This window comes from Capricornis sumatraensis, chromosome 9, assembly GCF_032405125.1.
Source record: "Capricornis sumatraensis isolate serow.1 chromosome 9, serow.2, whole genome shotgun sequence".
NCBI lineage: Eukaryota > Metazoa > Chordata > Mammalia > Artiodactyla > Bovidae > Capricornis > Capricornis sumatraensis.
Genome location: NC_091077.1, coordinates 53,448,762 through 53,467,411, shown reverse-complemented (window position 1 = coordinate 53,467,411; position 18,650 = coordinate 53,448,762). Strand labels below are relative to the sequence as shown.

At 46.3% G+C, this 18,650-nt stretch overlaps 1 protein-coding gene and 1 pseudogene across 2 annotated transcripts in view; both read right to left on the bottom strand.

The window, feature by feature from the left end:
- Nucleotides 1-18,650, bottom strand: part of ARHGAP26 (Rho GTPase activating protein 26) — a 474,825-nt gene that overhangs the window by 375,088 nt on the left and 81,087 nt on the right. The gene's annotated exons all lie outside the window — the stretch shown is intronic.
- On the bottom strand, nt 2,958-3,225 carry LOC138085136 (pancreatic progenitor cell differentiation and proliferation factor-like; annotated as a pseudogene).

Genomic DNA, 18,650 nt, shown 5'->3' with positions numbered 1-18,650 from the left:
CTACAGACAGTCTCTGACTTACAAAGGTGCAAATGCAAAACACTCTCGGGGGGAACCGTACTTCAAGTTTTGAATTTTGACCTTTTTTCAGGCTAGCGGTAAGCAATATGATACTCTCACATGATGATGGGCAGTGGGAGGGAACCACAGCTCCCAATCAGCCACTCAATCACAAGAACAAACAACTGATACACTGACAACCATTCTGTCTTTCACATTCAATACAACATTCAATAAATTACATGAGATATTCAACACTTACAAAATAGGGTTTGCATATTTTGCTCAACTGTAGGCTAATGTAAGTATTCTGAATATGTTTAGGGAGGCTAGACTAAACTATCATATTTGGTAGGTTAGATGTACTAATGCATTTTAAAGTATTTACTTGTTTTGCTGTGCCAGGTCTTAGTTGTAGCATGTAGGATCTTTGAACTTCATTGCAGCACGTGGGATCTTTCAGCTGCGGCATTCAAACTCTTAGTTGCAGCGTGTAAGATCTAGTTCCCTGACCAGGGATTGAACCTGGGGCCCCTGCATTGAAAGAATGGAGTCTTGGCCACTGGACTACCATGGAAGCCCCCGATGTGCATTTTTCACTTACATTTTCAACTTACAATGGGTTTATCAGGATATAAGCCCATCATAAGTCAAGGAAGATCTGCAATGCAAAGAGATACATTAATCTCTCTGTTCTCTACAACATTATGTACAATACCCTAGACGTGAAAATAACCCAAAAGTCCATTAATGGATAAATAAAGATGTGATGTATGTGTAGTGTGTGTGTGTGTGTGAGAGAGAGAGAGAGAAAGAGAGAGAGAGATGGAGTATTATTCAGTTATAAAAAATAATGAAATCTTGCTATTTGTGGCAACTTAGATTGACCTTGAGAACATCATGCTAAATGAAATAAGTCAGAGAAAGACAAATAATGTGTGATTTCACATATACATGGAATCTTAAAAAACAAAAACAAAAAAACTACCTCATAGTACAGAGAACAAATTGGTGGCTGCCAGAGGCAGTGGGTGGCAGACAGACAAAATGGGTGAAGGTGGGCAAAAGGTACAAATTTCCCATTATAAAGTAAAGTCATGGGTTTGTAATGTAGAATGTGGTTACTATACTTAAAAATACTGTATTGCATACTTGAAAGTATTTAAGAAAGTACATCTTAGAGAAAGTTCTCAACACAAGGGAGAAGAAAATTTGTAACCATGCATGGTGACAGAGTTAATTACACTTATTGTGATGATCATTTTGCAATATATAAAAATGTTGAATTATTAAACTGTATACTTGAAACCAATATAATGTCATATGTCAATTATATTGCAATTTTAAAAACTCCAAAAAAAAACCAGTTGAGTCATTTCATGCAGTGTCCTAGTCTGAACAAAATTAATATGCATATAAGATACATAATTCAAACTATATAATTTTAGTGATTCTATATACAAATCAACTATCTCCTATTTACAATTAAAACTGGCATTGCACAATATAAAGATGAATAGTAAAATTCATACTAATAGTTCAAATTTTCGATTGTTCTTTTTTTTAAATAGCATTAAATAGCTTTTTTTTTTTAAAGAGGCAAGACACAATGAGAGAGACCATTAAAAAAAAAAGGCTTTACATTTTAATACACCTTTAGCAGCACGTATTTGGGCTTCATGAACAAGAGGCCCACAGATAAAACAGACAGCCCTAGGCACAAACACACCCAGGATGGCTCTTCTCCCTGCGTGAACTTTCTCCTTTCTTCCAGCTGGCACCTGGAGGAGGAGCTCCACTGCTGAGCAGCATGAGCCCAGGCCAGCAGCATCATAGCTGGCCTCCCCGCTCCCTCCCAGCTAAGCTGTCCAGGATGATCTTTTCAAAAGGCAGATCTGATCTTGTCACTGCAGCTTCCACATCCTCCCCAGCTATAATTCTTCCCTTTCATCTCAAAGTAACTACAAATCTGACTAGAAAGTGGGTGGGAGACAACTCAAGGGCACACGCCACTGGCCTGGCCCTCCCTCAGTCCTCCAGCCCCACTGGCCAGCTCAGATCCTGGGCCCCTCTGGCCACAAAGCCCGGCATGTTTCCTCAGCCCACAGTCCTCACCCAACCCTCTCCACCTTGCTGCTGTCACCCTTCAAATTCCGCTTAGAGGGGCACTTCCTCAGGGAAGTGGCCTCCTCTCACCCCCCACCCTCTCCCAATGGTAGCTCTCCCGCCTCCCTACAACTTCCTTTCCCATCCCTTCACATGACAGGTAATTTCCTTAGATTTCCATGGCTGTTTAATGCGTACCACCGATGGTATTAGGACAGCTATCACAATTCTGGTATGTAGTAAGCAAGCCTCCAATAACACTTTTAAATATATAAATGAATTTGCATGACTCTTTTTAAGAGTTGAGCCAGGAAAGTGACAAATCCTGCAATCCTCTTTTTACAGAAAGGGAAGAAGCTAGATCACCGAAACGGAGATCAGCCATCTCTTTATTTACTTCATTACACTCACAAAATCAAACAGGAAACCCATTTCCTAGGCTTAGCTTAGCCTTGAAGACACACTTTTCCTACTCTCTTTTTTTTTTCCTCACTGCTGGAGTTTATTGTCCACTTGGTGCAAGGCACAGGATTACAGGGTGTGAGGAAGGCACACTCGTGTGGCTCAGATAGCAGAGAGTGGGATTCTCTCAACTTCCTTTTTGGTGTTCTGCCATTTTGATATTAAAAACCGAACTGCTTCCCTTGACTGCAGTCTGCTTGGTCTTGGGGAGAGGTGGGAGAGGGAGGCACAGCACAGAGGGGAGGAGGAGGGCTCTGATGCGCCTAGCACCTTGGAAGGAAGCCTGGAAGCTGGTGGTGGTCACTCAGGACAGGGGCTGCAGTTGGTTTTGCCAGGCTGGCTGCCAGGCTGCTGCTTCCCCGCAGCTTCCCGAGCCAGGTCATAGGTGATCATGCTGGTGGAGGCTGGGGCAGACTCTGATTGCTCTGGGGACTCCAGCACCGTGGCCATGAGTCCACCCGGGACAGTGGACTTCTCTTAGAAGAAGCTAGCCCACCAGTGTCCTGGGTCTGCTTCGGGGAGACCCGGGTGGTGGGGGATGGCTTTCCCAGGTTACTCAACACTTCCGCAGGAGCTGTTACTGGAAGTGGAGCCCAGGCGGCGCTGGCAGTAGTCGTGGGTGGCCACGAGTGAGCCGCTGGAGGGGATGGCCCCCATACTCCTGCTTGCGAGCTGGTGGAAACCTCGGCGGAGAGGCCTCGCAGGCCTTGGCGTGCGATCACTGATGGTGGGCACGGGAGCACTAGGCCATGGAGCCCACCTGCGTCAAAAAAGGCGGGCGGCCGCTCCACGAACCAGACACGCAGGCCCTACTCTCCTTCTTGGCCAACAGTCCGACCATGTTTTCAAGGTACCACTAACTCGATCTTAAAATCGAATTACCTACAAACTTTACCTACAAGCAAATGATAGGCAAAGAATTGGCATCAGTATACCTAGACAGCATACCTAGGTTAGAACTTTAAAAATATAATCTGGTGACAAACTGTGTCATGCAAATACAGAAGCCATCCCTTTTAACACACCAGGTACTACTTGAGGGAAAACAGAGAAACAACTTCGGCGGCAATGTTTCTTGATCTGTGCTTGTAAGGTCACCTGAACCAGATCACCCCAGACTTTTTTAAATCTGAAATTCTGGGAATCTAATCTGAAAATTAGATCTGGAAATCAAATTTCCAGATTGGCAATCAAATCTGGAAATCACAGTAAGTTTAAGAACTGCTGTTATAGGAAGACATTGTTGAGTCATTTGTTTAAATGCCAAGGGACGGCAGGACACTACTGACACTGAACCTGAGAAAGCAGGGACACAAGAAAGAAAAGGAAAGCGATGTCCCATTCTGGACCCAGAAAGTCCCTGGCAACACGCCTCCAAGAAAGAAGCAGGAAACTGTTCCCAGAGAAGAGGAGCCTGGAAAAACCCCAGGCCATTGTCAGCTAGGGCTGTGAATTATTCTGGCCGTTTTATTCTTGTGGACACTTCCTCCTTTCTCAAGGTGCTCTGGGGACAGCCAGTAAGGGAACCTGACGTCTTGTCCCCTCACTGCAGGAAGGACACAGTGAACGTGAGCCAGGAGCTGCATAAGCAGGGCCACCTCTTATAGTTCCAGAGCTTCCTTTAGGGTGAAAAGGGTCCAGTAGCCAGGAGCCCTCCCTGCTGCTGCTGCTGCTAAGTCGCTTCAGTTGTGTCCGACTCTGTGCGACCCCAAAGATGGCAGCCTACCAGGCTCCTCCATCCCTGGGATTCTCCAGGCAAGAACACTGGAGTGGGGTGCCATTGCCTTCTCTGAGGAGCCCTCCCTAGAGACTGGAATTCCAGCCACTCCTGGCCCACCCTCCTCACCACCTGTCTCCTGCCTGTCAACCCAAAAGCCCTGAGAAATGAGAAGATCTGTAAGAAGCCTCTCAGCACACATACACCAACTTCAATATCCCCTCCTACAGTGGGCTAAATGATGTCTCCCAAGTTCATGTCCACCCAGAACCTCAGAGCATGACCTTACTGGGAAACCTGAGTCTTTACAGATGTTATTAGATGAGATAAGGTCACACTGGATTAGAATGGGCCCAAAACCCAAGGACTAGTATCCTTAGAAGCAGAGAAGACATGCACACACATGGAAGGAGGGGCCAAGAGTGTAGTGATGGAGCCACAAGCCAACCACCACCCAGGATTGCTAGAAGCCACTGACGTCAGGAAGAGGCAAGGGAAAATCCTTCCACTGAGCCTTCAGAAGGAACACAGCCTTGATTTCAGATTTTTTGCCTCCAGAACCACGAGAGAATAAATTTCTGTTGTTTTAGGCCACCCGGTCTGTGGAAATTTTTTACCACAGGAAGCTAATACACCTCCTTCCTTAGGAAGCTGAAGCCTTTAAGTCACATTGCAACCAAAATCTAGAGGTTCTGCAACAACACTAAAAGGACTGCTTCCAGTACTGTAGCTGGCCCTGGCCTGGCCTCACTGAGGGCAGCTCTCCTCACTTGGGCAGTCCTGGCTTTCCTCCTGATCAGTGCCCACACAGGCCTGCTTTCACCCTGTCCACACACTGCACCTGTTACCCCTGCCGGCTACACACACTCTGCCTGCCATCCTGCACTGGCCCAGGCTGCCCCCACCACATGCCCAGGGCACCTGGATTTCTCCCTCCGAGCACTTTCCACACTCACTCAGTGTGGCAGCTCTGAGAGGCTGGAGACCTTGCCGATCCTGTACTCAATCACAGCCTGCGGCCTTCCCACACAGCTCACTACAGGGGATCAGCCCAGTGAGGACACGAGCCAACACAGAGACAGCAAGCTCGGCAGCACGCTCGGCCAGCCCTCGTCCCTCATCACTCGGCACAGAAATGGGGTCAGTGTGAGTAATTCCGCCTTCTGTGTGGGTTCTCACAGCGTGTCCCACACTATATAGATCATTCATTTATTCTGTTACTCATTCAAAAACCTATGCATTGAGCATCTATGCGCCTGGTATACTAGTCTGGGAGACAAAGAAAGGAAAAAGCAGACCCAGCCTGTGTCTTTATAGCATGGGTGTAAGTCAGTAATTACTAACCTCACATTAAAGCTGAAAAACAACAGAACAGTCTTGTTCATGGGCCTGTTTCCTCTGGGTTCCTAGAACCTAGAACAGCACCTGGTACATAACAGGATAGCCAAAATTCTGTATGGCTGAAGGATGAATAGGTTGAAAATTAGGTAGATGGATGGAAGGAGGGAAGGGAGAGTGCCTGGTATGTAACAGGCAGTCACTAATAGGACAGTCAATAATAGGATAGATATAGTCAATAATAGGATAGGTGGATACACAAACGGAGGGAGACAGATGAGTGTATGGATACAGCCTCATGCATAACAGGCAGTCAATGATGATGAACAAATGGACGGACAGAGACAGATATCTAGGGAGCAAAGCTCCTGGGATGAAATCTGTACAAAATACAACTTAACAGAACAAAAGGCTTCAGAGCCTTCTTAAGTGGTACCTCTGGAATCACCTCATTTCTTCCCAAAGCATCCCAGCTGCCTGCTAGCATCTGAAAGAAACGATAATTCTAAATGAATCTGGTATCCAGATCTTCTGTAAACATTTAGTGGAAAATCAGCTTCACCAGCACAAATATGCTCTCTCTTGCTCCCCACCCCTCCCCTTCTCTCCGTAATGGGGGTTTTAAAAGCCTGTTTCGCTCGTTCTTTTCCACCACAGTGAGTATTTACTGCTTTACAATGTTGACTCTTGCCAAAATGCACACCACAGACCACTTACCTGGTTGTGTCATTCTTAATTATTATTTTTATGATTCTTCAAGTACCTAAGAGAGACTTTTCTTTGAGGGAATCAGCTGACTCTGAAAATTTACTGCCATTTACTATTGAGGGGTGGGATGGGATGGAGTGGAAATACCACAACTGGAGAAGAAAAGGATGGGGTGGGGGGGCTTCTGAGAGCATATCCAGTCAAAGTCCCCTTCTTTGGCAACCTATAGTAGAGAACAGTTTGCAATTAAAAAAAAAAAAAACCTAACAGAGCCCCAACATAAATGTTTACTCCTGCATAAAACAGCGAGGCTCAGAACAACAGAAGAGGCCCCATGTGCCTTACCTCTGGGTCTAGCTTGTATCAGGTTAAATTCCCTGCTTTTCCAGGCTCTCCTTGGTCTCACTCAGTAATGCAGCTAAAGTCATTCAGACCCTAGGAGGCCTTTCTTCCCTTTGATTTCCCTCTGCTAAAGATAAGAATAACTTTCTGAGTCTCAGAACACTTGTTTCCTATGCTCTCAATTCAGGCCCCAAAGCACCATGACTCACTGCTTCATACTCTACTCTCCACTGAGCACCTGCCACGTGTGGGGGACTGTGGGAGGCAATGAGAATTGAACACTGAACAAAACCGACATAGTCCTTGTGCCCCCAACCTGTAACCTGCTGGGAACAGACACTCAACAGAGACACAAACACACACAATAATCATCTGAAAGCTCACTGGCAAGGATATAAAAATGCAGCCGGTGGCTGGGAAGGAATGATGTAAGGGGAGGAAAGCAGACGCTCCCTCTAGGTAAGGCAGAGAGCCACATCAAGGCAAACAGGGAAGTGGCTGATCAGCTACCCAGAAACAAAAGACTTTTGAGACAAGCATTAAAAATTCCCCTAGCATTGTGGCGATGGCTTCACAGGTGTATACAGATAACAAAATTCATCAAATTGTACAATTTAACATGTGTAGCTTTTTGTACGCCAATTAAGTTGTTTAAAAAAAGAAGACTTTCCCCCTAAATTTGCTGCCTACCTCTCAGGATTTCCAGGATGATGCAGGTTCCTATAGCTACAAACTAATAAAAACAACTTGGCTACACCAAACATCCCACCCAACCATATTCCTGTTCTTGACTGGCTCACAGCTTCATTCATTCATTCCACAAGGATTTATTAAACACCTACTACAGGTCAGATACTGTCTTTTGTGTTCCCCATTATAATACAAACAAAAACATACTTAACCCAGTTCTCCTAGAGCCTGTAGCTTCGTACAAATGTATGCCCAAGTAGAATGCTGTCTACATACTAAGAAGGACTTGCAACATTCTCAGAACATGGATTTAAGGCTATTCTGAAGGACTGCCAACGTCATGACAGACAACAACGTATTGAAGGCTTACTATGCACCCAGCCCCTGAATGCTTTAAAGGTATTATGTCATGCAATTCTTCCCCAACCCCTTTGAAGTAAGTACTATTGTTTAAATCCAGTTAACAAACAGGAAAATGTCCAGTTAAGTGGTGGAACCGAGATATAAACCCAAGAGCCCGACTCTAGATCCCACAATTTAAAAATCTATGCTATAGCACTGTAAGGATAAGCTGCTCATCAACTGCCTCAGAAAGCCACTTTACAGTCTAAGCAATTTTTCCAGTACAAATTTTGCTGAGCACATTTTCTGTCCCTCCCCCATCAGTACTTCCACCGCCTCTGGAGCTTGACAAAGCCAAGTGTGAGAAGTAAGGGAGGCTCACATGTTTCAGAGCAGCAAGACTCTGCACAAGAGAGACTGACATCTCTCTGGTGCCAAAAGAAGCGCTCGACAGGACACAGAAACACAACCGCTCGACTCCCTGGCTGCAGGCAGAGGGACACCCAGGGCTCTGCCTGGTAAACTCTTCTGTTCTGCTGGCCCTCTAAGGCACAAGTAAGACACAAACTTACTGGGAGAGATCGTGGTTATAACAATGACAGAGTGCAGAGGAACACAGAAATCCTCTGAATCAAAGAACCTTTCCACCAGCCCCCATCCAGGACACTCAACCAGATCGTGTAAAAATCAATATGACTGCTGGCAGTTTATATGCAGCAAGGAGCCAAAATACATCAACGTGTGAGAATTTATGCACAAAATGATAAAAACCTCTGTGACAAGCCATGGACATCTGTATTAATAGCACAACTCCTATCATTAGAGTCATTCAGGGAAAACTAAAATAAACCTGCCCTAAGACAGCCTCCATGAAGAAACCAACTCCGAATGTCACAAGAGATACAAGAATGATTTTAAGAATGCAGATCCTGTCATACTTTCTTTCCCTAGAAGGCCTTTTACCTTGGACAGCAGACACATTGGTCAAGAGGAGTCTGGCAATGCCTGAGCTGGTCCCAGGCCTCCAAAGGACAATGGGGTCCTCAAGACAATACCCACTAACACCCACAACGCCTCACAGGCTAAAGGACTCCCATCTGAGACCTGCCCCTTCCAAACCACATCCAGCTACAGAGCCCCTACCTGATAAAGAGTTCCCTAACACTTAGCCCTACTGCTTACCTCATGCACAAGACTCTTTCTTTTTTCATTAACATTTCTCAACATAGAATTCCCTAACTCTTCACAGAAAACTTGTAGAACCCTTTAGCACAAGTGCCTATCATAACTTTATCAAGCTCTGAAGGGAGGACAACTAGCAAATCCAAACTATTGCTAGAGCTCAGTTTCATTTCTATCTTTCTGGTCAAAGTGAACTACCTTTCCAACGTTGGGGAGGGGCAGTGTGCCTATGAAGCAAGGACTCTAGAGATATACAGACCTTACGAACAACCTCCTGTGAGTCAGGCAGACCTCCTGAGCTCTCTGGCCCTCAGGACGATGAAAAACAGGCGAGGGGCAGGGGCTGTTGGACAGAAGTCTGGGAATCATGTCCACGTGGTGATGGCTGAAGCCAGGGACAGGAGAGATTAATGATGACAGAAAGAGACAAACTCTCTGGTCTGGGAGGCAAAGGTGGCCTGGAACCTTGGGAAGAGCCATAGGACAAACATGATGAGCTGGGAAGGGATGCTCAGAAGGGATGAAGAAGCTTGGAGAGTATACCATCGATAAAGGCAAAGCAGAAGAGTCTCGAGAAAGAAGAAGGCCAAGAACAATCACTGGTTTAAGTAAGTGGGCAGCCCCTGGGACCTCTGAGACAGACAGCAGGTCCAGAGAGAACTACGGGCAGAAACTGGACCTCAGGGCTTTTGGTGGTAAAGGCAGTAAACACAAAATACTCTCTCAAACACTCTAGCTAGGAGAACAGTAGCAGCACAGGACAGTACCTAAGTGGGAGAGGTACAAAGGGAAGTTTTGCTGGGATCGGTTTTTTGTTTCCTGTTGTTTAAAAGACAATAAAGATTTATTGGGGGAAAAAAAAAAAGACAATTAAGACTTCAGCCTGTTTGCAGCTAAAAAGGAAAATGTGCCACTAGTAAAGGAGGAGAGTCTAATGAGGGGAAGGAGGATGCTCTGGGCCCTAAAGTAATGGATCTTGTGTCCAGAGAGGGAGGAGGATTGCAACAGGGAGAGAGAGCTCTAAAAGCATCAGTCGGTTTTCCCTGGAGAGAAGGCTGACCAGTCTCTCTACTGATTGTGTCTCCAACCACAGTGCATATGATACCACATGGCGAGTCATATTTGAAAATGAACCCACATTCCTTCCCAAGCACCATTCATCTTTCTGGAAGAAAAGCCAACACCAATGTGAGTGTTTTGGGAGGGAAGAGAAAAGATAAGGCTGCAGGTACTTCACTTGCTCTGAAGTCTCTTGATTTGGGGGTTGTTGTGTTTGGTTGTTGTTGCTCCTTCTGTTTTATATGAGAACCTATCTCACTCAAGGGTGAGGAAACTACAGAGTGGACAGAGTCCACACCTACTCATCATGAAAACCTATTTGAACTGCTTCAGCTAAGATGAAAGCTCTCCTGTCGTAATGGTTTCGATCTTTCATAACATTATTCAAAACTGCAGATCTTCATTCACATCCTTTGCCTCCTTTTAAAGTGCTGTTTCTGGCTCAGAGAAGATGGTGACAAAACCATTTTTTTAGATCAAGTTGAAGTTGGGAATGGAATTAGCATGAAAGAGATACACAGCGCAGCAGAGACAATCGGTAAAAAGATGATCTGGATCACTACCTCCAGTTTAAAATCAACTTAGTGCAAAGACAACCAATTGCTCCTGGGATCTATACAGTACACCAATTATTTATCCTCTGACAGTCATTTTTTAGTAAGGCCAAGAAACCAAACGGACTTCCCTGGTGGCTCAGACAGTAAAGCGTCTGTCTACAATGCGGGAAACCCAGGTTCTAGTCCTGGGTTGGGAAGCTCCCCTGGAGAAGGCAATGGCAATCCACTCCAGTATTACTGCCTAGAAAATCCCATGGACAGAGGAGCCTGGTAGGCTACAGTCTATGGGGTTGCAAAGACAAACAGGAGGGAAGGAAGGACTGCCTGGTCCAGAGATCAGAAACCTACTGGTTAATTCCCACAAGCCAAGGCTGCACCACATATTGAGAGAGCAGATCCCTGTTTTAAAGAGCTTCCAATCTTGCTCCAGGAAAATCCAATGATGAAAACGCTAAACAAATCGTGTCAGGGCACAGGTGTTCAAAACTAAAGCAATCTTTTACCTTGTAAAGCAAGCACTGCAGGCAAGATTCACTTTCACAAAGTGCTCACCTTGACAGCATCCACCCTGCACACACAAAGGGATTTATTTGCACACGACATTCTCTAACCCCATGTTACAGGAAGCGAGAAGCATTTGCCTCGGCCGATGAACTAAGACTTGAGAACTACCTATGGTGAGAACCAGACCATGGAAAATAAGGAAAAACTGCGAGAGAGTAAAGGAGGGAAACATGATTGGGAGTACCACAGGGCCACCCACGATATTTACTTCAATTAAGTTTTTACTTGGCTCAAGGTCCGATGGTCTCAAATTTAAATGACCCCAGGGAGAGAACTGGCCACACAGTCCTATAGTCTCCTATTACTATCAGAATGCTGACCAAAAGCTCAGGGAGTATCTGTTCACAGTCCAGGTAAAACCAAAACTAGTGTCCAGAGTGACTTACAGTTTAAGGAAGGCAGCTGAGAGAGAGGGATGGCATTCTACAGACGAAATAAACAATCCCAGGAGGCATTGTGGGCAGAAATCAACTTCGCCAACTGGAGTTCAAAATTCCTTTCCATTAAGTCAACTCCCCTTCACCAACTAAACCTTTACCCCTCTAGACACTGCCTTTCAGCTGGGCTAAACTCTGTACAGAGCCATAGCCCAGGCCCCACGTTCCTGAGGCTTACACAGTCCTTTTTCTCCTCCGAACCTAAGGGTTCTCAGCGCAAGCGCACATGCCACCCTATCCTCCTGGCTTTATCCCTGCTGTTCCCTCCGTCAGAATATTTAGCTTCCTGGTCTCCCCTCATCCAGATGGACCAATCCTTCCAATGCCATCTCCTCCATGAAGTCCTCCCAATGCCACGTCACCCAGCCTGCAGCATCTCCTGCCACTCACACAAACCAAGCGCCACTCCCCTCCCTGGAACCTCTTCGTGGCACTATCTGCATTCAATGGCGGTTAATATGTTATCATCCTTTGCAGTACTCACTGTAACATGAGTTGAGACAGCCTCTCCAAGGGCTTGGTTTCTGGATCTTTAAAACAGATCCTAAAACATTGTTTGTAGGAATGCCTACAAACAATAAAAGGGAAAATAGACACCTTTTAAGAAGTTCTTACTACATACCAGAGAAATGGTGTGAAATTTACAAACACTGTCTCTTTTGATCCCCGAAAGCCTATGAAGGCAGGCGCCACCATCCTCATTTCATAGATGCTGCTGCTGCTAAGTCGCTTCAGTCGTGTCCGACTCTGTGTGACCCCATAGATGGCAGCCCACCAGGCTCCCCTGTCCCTGAGATTCTCCAGGCAAGAACACTGGAGTGGGTTGCCATTTCCTTCTCCACTGCATGAAAGTGAAAAGTGAAAGTGAAGTCGCTCAGTCGTGTCCGACTCTTCGCGACCCCATGGACTGCAGCCTACCAGGCTCCTCTGTCCGTGGAATTTTCCAAGCAAGAGGACTGGAGTGAGGTGCCACTGCCTTCTCCTTTCATAGATGAGAAAGTAGATGATCAAAAAGGCTGAGTGATTTGCCCATGTCCACAGCCGGCAAGCAACAGAGCAGAGGTTCTCTCTCTGGCAATCTCCCCTCCAGGACCTCTCTCAATCACCAGGCTCTGCTGCCCTTCTTTTCTTTAGTCCCCTGCCTACCTCACAGGGCTCCTCTGAGATAATACAGGAAAAGTCCTTAGCACACTGGCTGGTACTGGGTCTTTCTGTTCCCAGAAAGGTCACATCCTTTAAGGGAGAAGAATTACTGGCATATGCGCATGCTTCAATCATACGAATCAGAGAATGCATAAATGCATAAATGAATGAATGAAATGGAAAGAATGAAGAGTATCAGCTAAACGAAATTAAGAGAAGGAAGTATTTTTAAACCAGATACTGAACATTCTATATACAGATCCTCACAGGGCAGCACAAAACGTAGCCTCTTTCTCCACAGTGTCTCTCAGGTGCAGTGCTCTCTCCGAGTATACAGGGGAAGGGTGTGGGAGGTCACAGCAGTGGGGTGGGCAGGAATGACCCAGAGCAGCAGGTCCAGTTCTACAGCTCTCACTAAGACAAAATCCTCACTGGAGGGAAAATCCCATTCAAATCCTCTTTGTCAGCACCAAGAAGGTCACCGAGACTAATCCTCCAGAGGACCTGAAATTCTGGCTCACCTGTGCCACACCAAAGGACAGCCTCCCGGGAGCAAGAATACGGGCCTCAGGGGGGCCCACCCCATGTTTCTCCCTGTCTGAGCTGATTCAGCCTCGCCTCACACACGCATCTCAGCACCCAGCTCTGAGTGTAGGCACTGGCCCAGTATGGCAGGTCACGGGCCCATTCAAACCTCAGTCTTCCCATCTGGAAAACCCAGACAATCCCAGAACTACCCTCAGAATGCTGATGGGAGGAGTGGACAAATGATCCATGGAGCCACTGCCTGGTACGTAAGGAGCACTCTGTGTGTGTCAGCTCTGAATGTGGGCAGACAGCGGGGACACAGAGGGACCCCGACATCACCGGGCACTGTCCTGGCTCCCAGAGGTAGCAGCTTGGCCCCGTGAGCTCTAAGCAACTAGTTCTAAATTAGGTGGTCAGTCTCAGTGTGGTACATTAACACCTCTTTGACAGTAACAAGAACTTAAAATGTAGTTGGTCTTACATGGGGGAAAGGCCAGTGGTTGGGGAGATAAAAAGGAGAAAACACTAATAGGAAAACGGAAGAGAAGGATGTCACCTAACCAGCTGCCGACACTCCGAGAGCCAGGCTAGTGGCAAGTGCAGACTCGGTGTGGGGGGGGGGGGGGGGCAGACACAGGTCCCTGTGGGGGCACAGCACCTAGCCTATTAAGAAAAGAGACCTGAGGGTCAGTCCTGCCCCTCAAGCCATCACAGCAAACACGAGCCAGCCAGGAGATCGGCCACCAGCATTTGGCCATCAACCACGGCAGACGTTTGGCTGCTTCAGCTGGCCTTAGTCTTCAGAAACTGATACATCTCTGTACACAAACAGTAGACAGAGAAGTCTCTTCCTTTTCTAAAAATACACATCTGCACTTCAGCACGGCAAAGGCCGTCTAGAGCGCATAACAAAGCTGCCATCAGCGGATGTCTGGGCCCCAGGAGGAAAAGCATTTCCTTTATCAACAGCAAAGGGTGTGAAGCTACCGTTCACCTCGGAGGGTGACTCTGTCTCAGGAAACAGCACAGCACAGAGGCGTTCTGTGACCAAGACAGACTGGTCCTGACTCCCACCGCGGCCTCTTGGCCTGCTCAGTTAACTTCGTTCAGCCTCAGTGTCCTCATCTGTAAAGAGATAGTGAGGCCCGCATCCACCCAATAAGGTTCTTGTGAGGATCAGAAATGACTGCAAATCACCTCGGACAGTTCCTGGCACAGAGCAGGCCATCAACACACCGGAGCTTGGTCATTCCTGAGATCCCAGGGTCTCCCTCCTCCTTGATCCCCCTCTCATTCCTAAAATAACCCAGGCAGGAAGACAAAGACTGATCTTCCCTGCTCCCAGGGCAGCCCACCCCTGAAGGACATTCCTGCTGTATGTTCTGGGCAGCAACACCAGGGCCAAGCAAGTAGGAGGCTGCGTGTTAGTAGTCAATGGAGTGGAGGAAGAAAAGGAAACGCATCCCACAGTCCTCAGGAGAGCTCCTCCACGCACCCCAGCCTCAGCTAAGGGCCAGCAGGGTGCAGAGGGAAAATAAGGCAGGGTCTCTGTAGAAAGGAGGTCACAATCATCTGGGAGGGTTTCCTTCTGGAGTTCACAGACAAGGAGCTTTAGATCCTGAGTCCTCTGAAACTGAATATGATTTGAGGTGAACATCCCCTTTTTTGGGAAAGAGTCCAGAATATCCATCAGACTTTCAACAAAGTCTGTGACACTTCCCCAAGAAAAAGGCTTTAAAACCACCAATTCATTAAGGGAAAACAAGAATGTCTGAGAGAAAGAGAATAACATAAAATGGTCTCTAATTTTAGCTCACATGTAATGACGCTTTTCACAAACTGCTTCACCACGTGTCATGTCACTTAGTCCCCATTACAGCAGAACGGGACAGTCACCATCCCAAAGTGAGGAAACTGAGCTCACAGGAGGCCACCACTTCCCAAGGCCCCTGGATAAGCAAACGGCCAAGTCAGGATGCAACGCCAACAGAGTCTGAGGCCAGGGCTCAGGATCCTCGTCATCCCGTCAAGAGTGTTACCTCCTCCAGGCCAAGCCCCCAATCTCACAAACCAGAAGGAAGGGTGGAAGGGAGGGGAAGAGGGAGAGGGGTCCAAATGTGACTTACAGTACAACATCTTTCCACTACACCCATCCTGTCTGTCTGCACACACTGACACTGAGAAATTTTCTAGACATCAGGAAAGAAATAAGATGTCAAGGAAGTATACAGAAAGCTGGCTATGTTACATCGGTACCAAAAGCCCCAATTTCCTTGCTGGGACAATGAAGGTTATAAATGACTACTCCATGCACATTTGGCATGTAGTAAGCATTCATGGAACCAGTCTGTTGTTCCATGTCCAGTTCTAACTGCTGCTTCCTGACCTGCATACAGATTTCTCAAGAGGCAGGTCAGGTGGTCTGGTATTCCCATCTCTTTCAGAATTTTCCACAGTTAATTGTGATCCACACAGTCAAAGGCTTTGGAATAGTCAATAAAGCAGAAATAGATGTGTTTCTGGAACTCTCTTGCTTTTGCCATGATCCAGCGGATGTTGGCAATTTGATCTCTGGTTACTCTGCCTTTTCTAAAACCAGCTTGAACATCAGGAAGTTTACGGTTCACGTATTGCTGAAGCCTGGCTTGGAGAATTTTGAGCATTACTTTACCTGCGTGTGAGATGAGTGCAATTGTGTGGTAGTTTGAGCATTCTTTGGCATTGCCTCTCTTTGGAAATGGAATGAAAACTGACCTTTTCCAGTCCTGTGGCCACTGCTGAGTTTTCCAAATTTGCTGGCACAAGCTGGAATCAAGATTGCCAGGAGAAATATCAGTAACCTCAGATATGCAGATGACACCACCCTTATGGCAGAAAGTGAAGAGGAGCTACAAAGCCTCTTGATGAAAGTGAAAGTGGAGGGTGAAAAAGTTGGCCTAAAGCTCAACATTCAGAAAACAAAGATCATGGCATTAGGTCCCATCACTTCATGGGAAACAGATCAGGAAACAGTGGAAACAGTGTCAGACTTTATTTTGGGGGGCTCCAAAATCACTGCAGATGGTGACTGCAGCCATGAAATTAAAAGATGCTTACCCCTTGGAAGAAAAGTTATGACCAACCTAGATAGTATATTCAAAAGCAGAGACATTACTTTGCCGACTAAGGTCCGTCTAGTCAAGGCTATGGTTTTTCCTGTGGTCATGTATGGATATGAGAGTTGGACTGTGAAGAAGGCTGAGCACTGAAGAATTGATGCTTTTGAACTGTGGTGTTGGAGAAGACTGTTGAGAGTCCCTTGGACTGCAAGGAGATCCAACCAGTCCATTCTGAAGGAGATCAATCCTGGGATTTCTTTGGAAGGAATGATGCTAAAGCTGAAACTCCAGTACTTTGGCCACCTCATGCAAGAGTTGACTCATTGGAAAAGACTCTGATGCTGGGAGGGACTGGGGGCAGGAGGAGAAGGGGACGACAGATGAGATGGCTGGATGGCATCACTGACTCGATGGACGCGAGTCTGAGTGAACTCTGGGAGTTGGTGATGGACAGGGAGGCCTGGCGTGCTGCGATTCATGGGGTCGCAAAGAGTCAGACACGACTGAGCGACTGAACTGAAATGAACTGAAGCATTCATGAATGGTAGGTATCATTTTAATTACTAAAATCTAATGAATCACATGTCCTAGTGATCAAAGTGAAAGTCGTTCAGTCATGTCCAACTCTTTGCGACCCCACAGACTATACAGTCCATGGAATTCTCCATGCCAGAATTAACTGGAGTGGGTAGCCTTTCCCTTCTCCAGGGGATCTTCCCAATGCAGGGATCGAACCAGGGTCTCCCCCATTGCAGACAGATTCTTTATGAACTGAGATGTCAGGGAAGCCCAGTGATTAAAGGTGCCATCTTTATGTCAATGAACCCCAGATTGCTTCAGTGAGCCCACCTCCCTGCATCCCTGAACTCTGCTCAGATGCTGGTGAGAGAGGCCTCACTGTGGCTCCCAGAAGTGATCACACTTCCCACAGCTGCCTGATTGGGAAGCCAGTGGCGGCAGCCAGCAAGACTTGGGAGCAAGCCTAGGTCCCAGAGCCAACTATTTGACATCATCTGAGGTGCAGAGAGGTCTTGGAAACCTCCAGGGTAATTACAGGAGGTGGGGGATATCCATGGCAGGCTTCTCTAGATACAGAAAATAAAAACAGAAAATAAGTATAAGAAGTTCTCAAAGGTGAGACAGGGCCACCTGAGACAGATATGCAAACAGATGAAAAAGCCAGGATTTTGGTGGACAAGGTTTTGGGAGGATAAACAAGGATACAAGGGCCTGACTCACAGGCCCTTCATCCCTACCAAAAAACACATGTAACTGATGCAATTCTCCAAGAGTGATAATTTTTATGAGTTGAACCCAAGAATATACCATCCCTAGCACCATCAATGAAGTCCCCACACAGACATTAACTATTTACAGTAACACCTGCCATTTATTTATTAAATAACTATACTCTATGCTGTCTTTTACATATATTATCTCATCTAAGCCTCAAAATGGAATTTTGAGAAAATTCCAATCCCCATTATACAGATGGGAAATTGGCACCAAAACGGTTAAACAGTCTGTCTAAGGTCACAGGGCCAGTAAGTGACAAAGAGAGGTGTCTAATTTCCATGCTCTTACTACTATGTGTTTTCACATAAAACATTGGGTTCCACCCATAAGGCCTGTAGACAGGTTCTTCTCCTAGTCCTTCCAGAAAGTGAGGGACTTACTTATTCCACTCTATCCTAATCCAAAATACTTTTTATGCTAGGTACTGGACACAAGATAAACCCCACTAAGCCAAGCAACAGCTATGCTCATAAGCACACAGACAGGGGTTTAAATAATACAAAATACATGTGAGGTGAGGAATTAACAGGTAAGGGAGAAGAGGATGTGACCACAAACCTTTTATCCCATAGACCAACATACCCAGAGCATTCCACACTCCTTTCTTCCCAAGAGAAGGAAGAAAATCACAATCTCAAGAAAAGATGCCTTCTCCAAAGAGAACATTCCAGAAATGATAGTGAAGTGTCTCTAGAATAAGGAGAGGTGACCAAAGAAACGTGCATATGTGCTAATTCATTTCAGTAGTGTCCGATTCTGTAACCCCATGAACTATCGCCGGCCAGGCTCCTGTCCATGGGATTCTCCAGGAAAGAATACTGGAGCGCGTTGCCATGCCCTCCTCCAGGGGGTCTTCACGACTCAGGGATCAAACCCACGTCTCTTAAGTCTCCTGCATCGGCAGGCAGGTTCTTTACCACTAGCACTACCTGGGAAGCCTGACCTAAGAAGAATGCAGAGGACACATTGCTTGAAAACAAAATAAAAAAAGCAAACACATAACACCCCACAAGTGTTCTCCATTAGATTTCCCAAAGCAAGTCATGACTTTGGAACCAACCCATTAACACAAATCAAAATA